The sequence below is a fragment of the Neopsephotus bourkii genome, unplaced genomic scaffold (genome assembly GCF_033783945.1).
Source record: "Neopsephotus bourkii isolate Nb327-2 ecotype Australia unplaced genomic scaffold, CSIRO-AGI_Nbou_v1 NB_565, whole genome shotgun sequence".
Classification (NCBI taxonomy): Eukaryota; Metazoa; Chordata; class Aves; order Psittaciformes; family Psittacidae; genus Neopsephotus; species Neopsephotus bourkii.
In genome coordinates this window covers 1,929,039-1,936,158 of record NW_026901066.1, presented here as the reverse complement: position 1 = coordinate 1,936,158, position 7,120 = coordinate 1,929,039, and positions in this window count along the sequence as shown.

The window sequence follows — 7,120 nt, the reverse complement described above, 5'->3', positions numbered from 1 at the left end:
ACCTCTCCCTTGGATAACTATCTGCAGATGAGAAAAATCAGTATTACCTGATTCCAGCGTTGCCATTCTTCTCTGGGAGGGGATGGTAATGATCACAGTGTAGTAACTAGCCAGAAGCAGCTGTGATGTCTGACTAGAGAACAACTGTTAGTGAAGATTAAGATTCAGTTTTGAGACTATGCTCCTAGCTCTAAGATATATGTAATGTCTTCAGCTGGTTAAGTCTGGAATTGTTTTCCATCAGAGTCAGAAAGAGTAGAGAAAGTTATTTGGGATAGTCACCAGCCTGATTTTCAACATACTGAGCTGCAATATAGAATCATATAATCACAGAATAGTTAAAGTTGGAAAGGACCTTAAGATCATCAAGTTCCAACCCCCCTGCCATGGGCAGGGACACCTCGCTCTAAACCATATCACCCAAGGCCTCGTCCAACCTGGCCTTGAGCACTGCCAGAGATGGAGCATTCACAACCTCCCTGGGCAGCCTATTCCAGTGCCTCACCACCCTAACAGGAAAAATATGAGCATATGAGATGCTCTTACTCAGATCTTCCATCTTATTCTGTCATAATTTATCTAAAGCTTTCCTCACTAACCACAAATGTCCTGGCACCTATGTTACTGTTTATTCTTGGATTTCTTTCTCTAGTATTTGAATGTAGGTGGAATGAAGATATGGACAGGCTACCTCCAGGATATGAGGTTACAGCAGCTGCTGTTTCTGCTGTTTTGTAGCTCTGCTTCAGTATATTGGGCATGTATGGGTATACTTCAAGTAAAAGCATGAAAGTTAGAAATCAAAGTTAGGTTTTTTGTTGTTTTTTTTTCTTCTCTGCAGCAGATTAAAGCATGTGTGTAATTGCTACAGATCAACTGGTCAACATAAGACAACCTAGCTTGTGCCACAGTAACTGAGTTCTGAATCCTATCTTCTTATCCAAACCCTGATACACTTTAATTCAGGATTCTAATGGAGTTTATTTCATCAGATGTGGGAGGACATTAAAATCATAGCCAGCTAGCACTGCCAGCAATCCCTGTTCTCTGGGTACTACTGCCACATGCTCAAAAGACAGATTACTATATTCAGTTTGACATGAGACCTCTGCTTTTCCTCAGCTCTCTTTCCTCATTCATGTATGCTTTAAGTCAAAAATCCATGTCTCTGGTCCTGCCCTAAATCTGGCCCAAAAGAAATACTGGCAGTTTACTGCTGCTTTAAGTGAGCAAGGTTTCACGAAAACATACACAATTTAGGAAGCAATTTTGGCAAACTGACAGTTCCAGACAAATTCTCCCAAAATTACTTAAAAAATTTCATTGTGAGTAAACTAGGACAGAATATAACAGTAGCTGAGGCAAGGCCAAGTCAAAGAAAATGCAGACTGCTAGCAGCTATTTTCCCCTCTATGAAATACGATATCTAATATTTTCTCTACATAATCCCTGCAGTTTCGTGAGTGTTTTCACGTATTTTTTACATATAGATATACCAGAGCAGAGAATTGATCGAGTAATTTGAACAAAGCTATAGATGAAATTGGTAGAAGTGGTTGTCCTAACCCAAGGCCTCTCCATTCACACACCCTTTTGCCTCTTTCTTGGGTAGGGAAGCATCGTTTATTGTTCACTTTCACCATTACACTGGTGACATCCTCTCCTCAGTTGCTTAATTGCATTTGTTTACTCTGCTGGTGTTCTCTGATCATCCTTATTACCACAAACTGAGCAGAAATTGTTACTTTGCTGTTCACCTTTTTGTTAGACTGTTTTCTCATTATTTTCTAAATGAGCTCATAGGAACCTCTTTTAACTATTTTGGCTCTTTTGAACAATATCTCCATTTTGGCTTCTCAGTATTATGCTTACATTTTATGATATATACATCCTTTTTTTCAATTCTTCCATTATTTCTGGTTTCTACAATTTGCTTTGATCTTCAGTACCTTTGTAATTTTCATGACAGAGAGTACTGAATTGAAATTTTAATATAATATCAATTGAAAGTATGGGCTTTCAGTAAGTAAGGTCATGTTTCTCTACTACTCTCTTCTATTTTTGAGAACTCTCCATGTTTTCTTTTCCTTATCTGCTTTGTTGGCTATACTGACAGCTGAATTCCCACACCTTGCTACATGCTAACCTCACACTGCATGCTGCCCCCTTGCATGGGACACTTGGTCACTGAGTCTGGACGAGCCCAGCCTTCACTGCTTTCTCCGCTGCTGAGTACAAAACCTGCTGGCTGTGAATCTTTTGTCTGTGGCTTGTGTGTTCACAATCCCCACCAAGAAATTGTAAACCCACTATTAGATCTGTAGAATGTAGATGTTGTTTGGGGTTATTGTGCAATGGTCTACCCAAAGGGGATTGAAATCAGCAAGATCTGTCATTTTAGCTTAGCTGGCTGCAGTGCAGACACTAGGAAAAAAGGTAACATTATATACCTGACTTAATTAATTGACAAAAAAATATCTGTCACCTCTACTAAATAGTCTAGTGTTGCTTACCAAAATGTCTACATGTGAAAAGGTAAGTCATAAGATGGTGAGCTTTAGCATGGAGAGGTGTTCCCTTTACCATTGCAGGAATGAAAACTATTTCTAATGAGATGTCATAATCTCCAGTTACTCTTTAGTAACAGTAAATAAAACTAGTAGTATCTTTAGTAACAGTAAATAAAACTAGTAGTAACAGCAAATAAAAGACTCTGTGGCAACACAAGGAAACCACAATGCTTCCTGATATAATCATAAAGGGAAAAATAATTGGATATATACATTTAAAAATAGTATTTAACAAAACTTACCCGTACAAAAACATTTAAGCCTTAGGGGACTATTACTCATGTTGAAATATTTGATTGGTGTTATTTCCAATCAGCAGTACAAAACAGTGTTACACAGAGATTTTTCAGATTAATATGTTTTTTCTTTAAGACAGAAAGTTCCCAAATCGAGGCTTTAACTAGAGAGAGCATGAACTGCGAACGACTTCAGCTTCTTTGAACTAATAAATACCGATTTTAGCAAATGCTGGTGAGAAAAGTGGAGCACTAGGAGGGGGCTGGCCAGCAGGTGGCGAGTTTTCTTCAGGATTGCACTTGCAAGAGAAGATTTTGATGGCCGTCTGCTCAGTAATGACCTAACTGTATTATTCTTACAGTTCTACACACAAAAGCTTATCTCAAAATAACCTTAAGGGCCTGACCTCAAACCACAAATAGCAGGAAGTTCTCAGTTAAGGCTGAAATTCTCTCAGTACTAACTTTCCCCTTGGACTGAGGTGTTACAGCATATTTGGTATTTAGGATCACCTGACGCAAGAAGCCCCCCTGTTAGATGACCTTTATCTCTAACACTTCTGCATAGTTGTGTTGTCTTTCCCACTTGACTCTTAACTTCCTTTACTTTTGTGACTTTTAGCTGATCCCTCAGCTTTATTTCCATGTAGCTTCAGTGGGAATTTATATCCTTTATGAAAGCTAAGGCTAAAATAAAAATAAAACAAAACAAACACACACACACACACACACACACACACACACACACAAACCCAACACAACAAAAGGAGCACCATTTCTTTTATAAAGCTGGTATATATTTAGAAGCTGCTAAAACCAGGAAAGACATTGTGAGTGATTATACAACTAAAATTCTGATTTCATATAAATCATCCTCAATAAACCTCATTTTAGGATTGTTCTAAATAGTAAAATTCTTGCCAGATCAGTTTTTCTTATCTACTTTTGCCAGACACTATTTCAGTATGAACAACAATAATACTTTGTGATAAAACAGCACCTTTCTACGAAGTACAAGCCAAGAAATTGAGTCCATGATGACACAGTATTGCAGTTGTTAGATATTACTGTTACTGAACATGTTGCTCACATAGATGTCTGTGCAAGGACAAGAACTCCAAGGCTGCTTCAGTCATGTGGTCATGTCAGCAGCGTACAGGGTAGGGATCAACTGGCCCCTGGCAATCATCATCACATAGAAGAGAGGGGGTATGGATATGATTTAGAGGACTGGGGACTGATGTCATTGAACTAAAAATGTCCTTGTCCCCTGTAGAGGGCTGGCCGTTGTGTCTGCCGGCATCACAGGTCAATTAGTTGCAGAGCTGCAGCCAGCTGAAGGGGAAGCAGGACTGGGGTCACCGGCTGTTGACAACACATTTATGTGCAGTGAGGAAGGTGACCTCAGTGCATGTGCCTTTTAGTCCTGTACTAGATTCCCCTGTTACTTCCAAAGAGCTGAAATAGTGGCAGTCCCACCTATTCACTGAAATAGTAGATGTCCCAAGCCTGTTTTTAAAGTAAACCCCAGTGACTGCTGGGCTAGGCTCTGACCCCCTATGCAGTCTTTCCAAGGCCCAGGCTGTTTAAAATACCACCCACATTTCTAAGCTGTAGACTGTGAACCAATGGATCTGACCCAGGAGAGCTGCATCAGAAACCTGCCCAAGGCTGCAGAGTGGGTTTGCACAGGATCTTAACAAACTTCAGCACTTCTACACTCTGCTTTCTGTTCTGGACAGGCATGGCTGTTGCCATATCAAAGGCATGGAAATGAAATGCCTCAGTGCTTACAGAAGGAAGGTCAGAGTTCTGCAACACAACCTCTTGTCAAATCTTCCCTCATGCTACTGCACGTGGATTGAATATGCTTTTGGGCTCTTGTGGCTGGTCTTCCAGAGTAAGGACATATGAGAATTGGCAACTGACTGAACTTAGAGCCTGGTTTCATTATGTATCCTAGGATCTATGTGAACAAAGCCAGAAAATTATTAGCATATAAATTAGCAAATAATTAGCATATAAAACCTGGAATCCTGTACTGTTGTATTGCCATCTCCAGTCCTTCTAAGCCCAAAGCAGATGCCGAATTGCTGACGTGTGTTTTATGTGATAAGTCCTAGGAGAAGGACTACTACTTTTCCAACTACTTCTTGCACCAGAAAAGCTTTCATTTTTCAGTTGTAATGAAATTCTTGACAAGTAGGTGTATGATCTATCATCTACTGCAGGTATAAGCTTTATTAACTTCTGGTGATAAAGCCTGATAAAAATGCAGAATTAGAAAAGACTTATCTCACCTTCAGGCATGAATTGAGATGCCTAAAATAGGGAACACTGGCTGTGTGTATGTGCCAGCATATAGGCAATTAAAAAAAAAATAAAGGTTTCTCTGAAGTGTGAATCAGATCTCAACATGGGTTGCATTTACTTCCACTAGCTAGAGATCTGGGGTCCAACACTCCTAAATAGGTGCAACAGTATAATTGGAAGAGTTACACATCTGGACTGAGGTACAGGTATAAGTGAGGTCAGAGAAAGTTTCCTCTGCTTCTGGGAAGTGCTGGATGCACTGAGGATTACTAGCCCAATGTTACTGTGATGAAATACCTTGAGGGAAGATAAATCTTGTGGAATCCTGATTCCAGTCCTGTGATTGACAGACCATGGCAAGCAAATACTGCCTTTATTCCTTAAAAGTTATGGAGTCCTCCTGTAACTGTTAACTATAGTAAATATAAGCTTTACCAAATATGTTATTCCAAAAATGTCAAAAGATAAAGCTGGCTGATATTCCTTCAATCAATATACGTATACCCCTAATTCTATCATGCATACCATAAGGCTGTCTATATCTACATATACATACAAAGGGAATTTCCTATTCTATGTGTGTGTATGCATATATGTATACTCATACATGTATACATATGTAACTCTAGTTCTATAGGTATCATTCTGTTAAAATTAACTCTTTCACCTCTGTGAGAGACCATACTTTGTGATCCTTTTTCCTAGCCAAACTTGAGCCAGACAAGTTGGAAGATACCCCTACTGTATTTCCAGGCTAGCAGAAATGCATATTTCATAACAGTAGAAAAAGGATTTATCTTTAAAACATGTGGCATACGCATAATCCACAGCAAAATGATGTGATGTCCAGGCTTTGCTGGCATTCCACTCAAGTGTCCCAATTCACACTGGTCTTTGTCTCGCAGGCACTCATGTCACCAAACTCATGTCACCAAAACCTTTGGTTCCTGTGGGGTCACTTAATCTTTACTCAGTTTTCAGCAGATAAGGGAATTGTACATAAGTGAATGCAATGTACACAAATCATTCCAGCCACCCTTGTTTTAAATGAACTTTTTTAAGAAGCTGGTTTTGACCTGATAGAATATAATGCTTTCAAGGGAACCATATAGCTATTACAATCCATCATATAAATGAATACTTAGGGACATCTAAATCCAAAGATTATTTGACTGTTATATATTTACTTGCACAAAGGGGGGCAGAGGACAGACACCTCAAATCTGCAGTTAAAACATCTGTACTTAGGATTTTTTTCTTAAATTTGAGCACATACATCAACTTTCTCATATTCATTTTAAAACAAAGTGAACCCCAGCATCAAATTGTATTTTGGATGTATAATACTAGCAAATTATCAGTTCAGAAAATCTAAGTGTTTCAGAAAGATGAAGGTATTTTATATGACCAGCTCTGATTGTGGACTCTGAATTCTCTATAACCTGATGGTTCTTCATGTGTCATTAATTATTATGTACTGTACTCCTTTAACATCTATGGTAGATACTGTAAAGTTGAGGAAAAGCAAGCAACATAAAGTACAAAAACCTTCTCCAAGCCCTGCTTTCACTTCGTTTTGTTGCTCCCTTGTAATGTAAAAACAGATAAATGGTTTCCGCTTTCAAGTACAACAAAAAGAAATTACTCCTGGGAGGAGCCCTGGGATGCCAAGTTTGAGCCTGGACTGAATTTTTATGATCACTGTAAAAACTCCTGAAAATAGGAAGTTATAATGGAAATGCTGACTCTCTCTGCATCAGTGTGAGCAGCACCACAACGGCATTATTAGTGATCTAAAGGGACTGGAAGCTGAAGTGGAATCATTTGCACAACCGACTTCACACCGCTTTGCAAACAAGGGTGTGTGTGTGTGTGTGTGTGTGTGTGTGTAGGAAGGGAGGGAGGGAATCTCGCGTTTAATTAGTCGCTTGCAAAATCCATTGTGATTCTTGAAGACAAATCCCCTATCGCTCTAGTCCGTGCCCTGGATCTCCTTGCAGA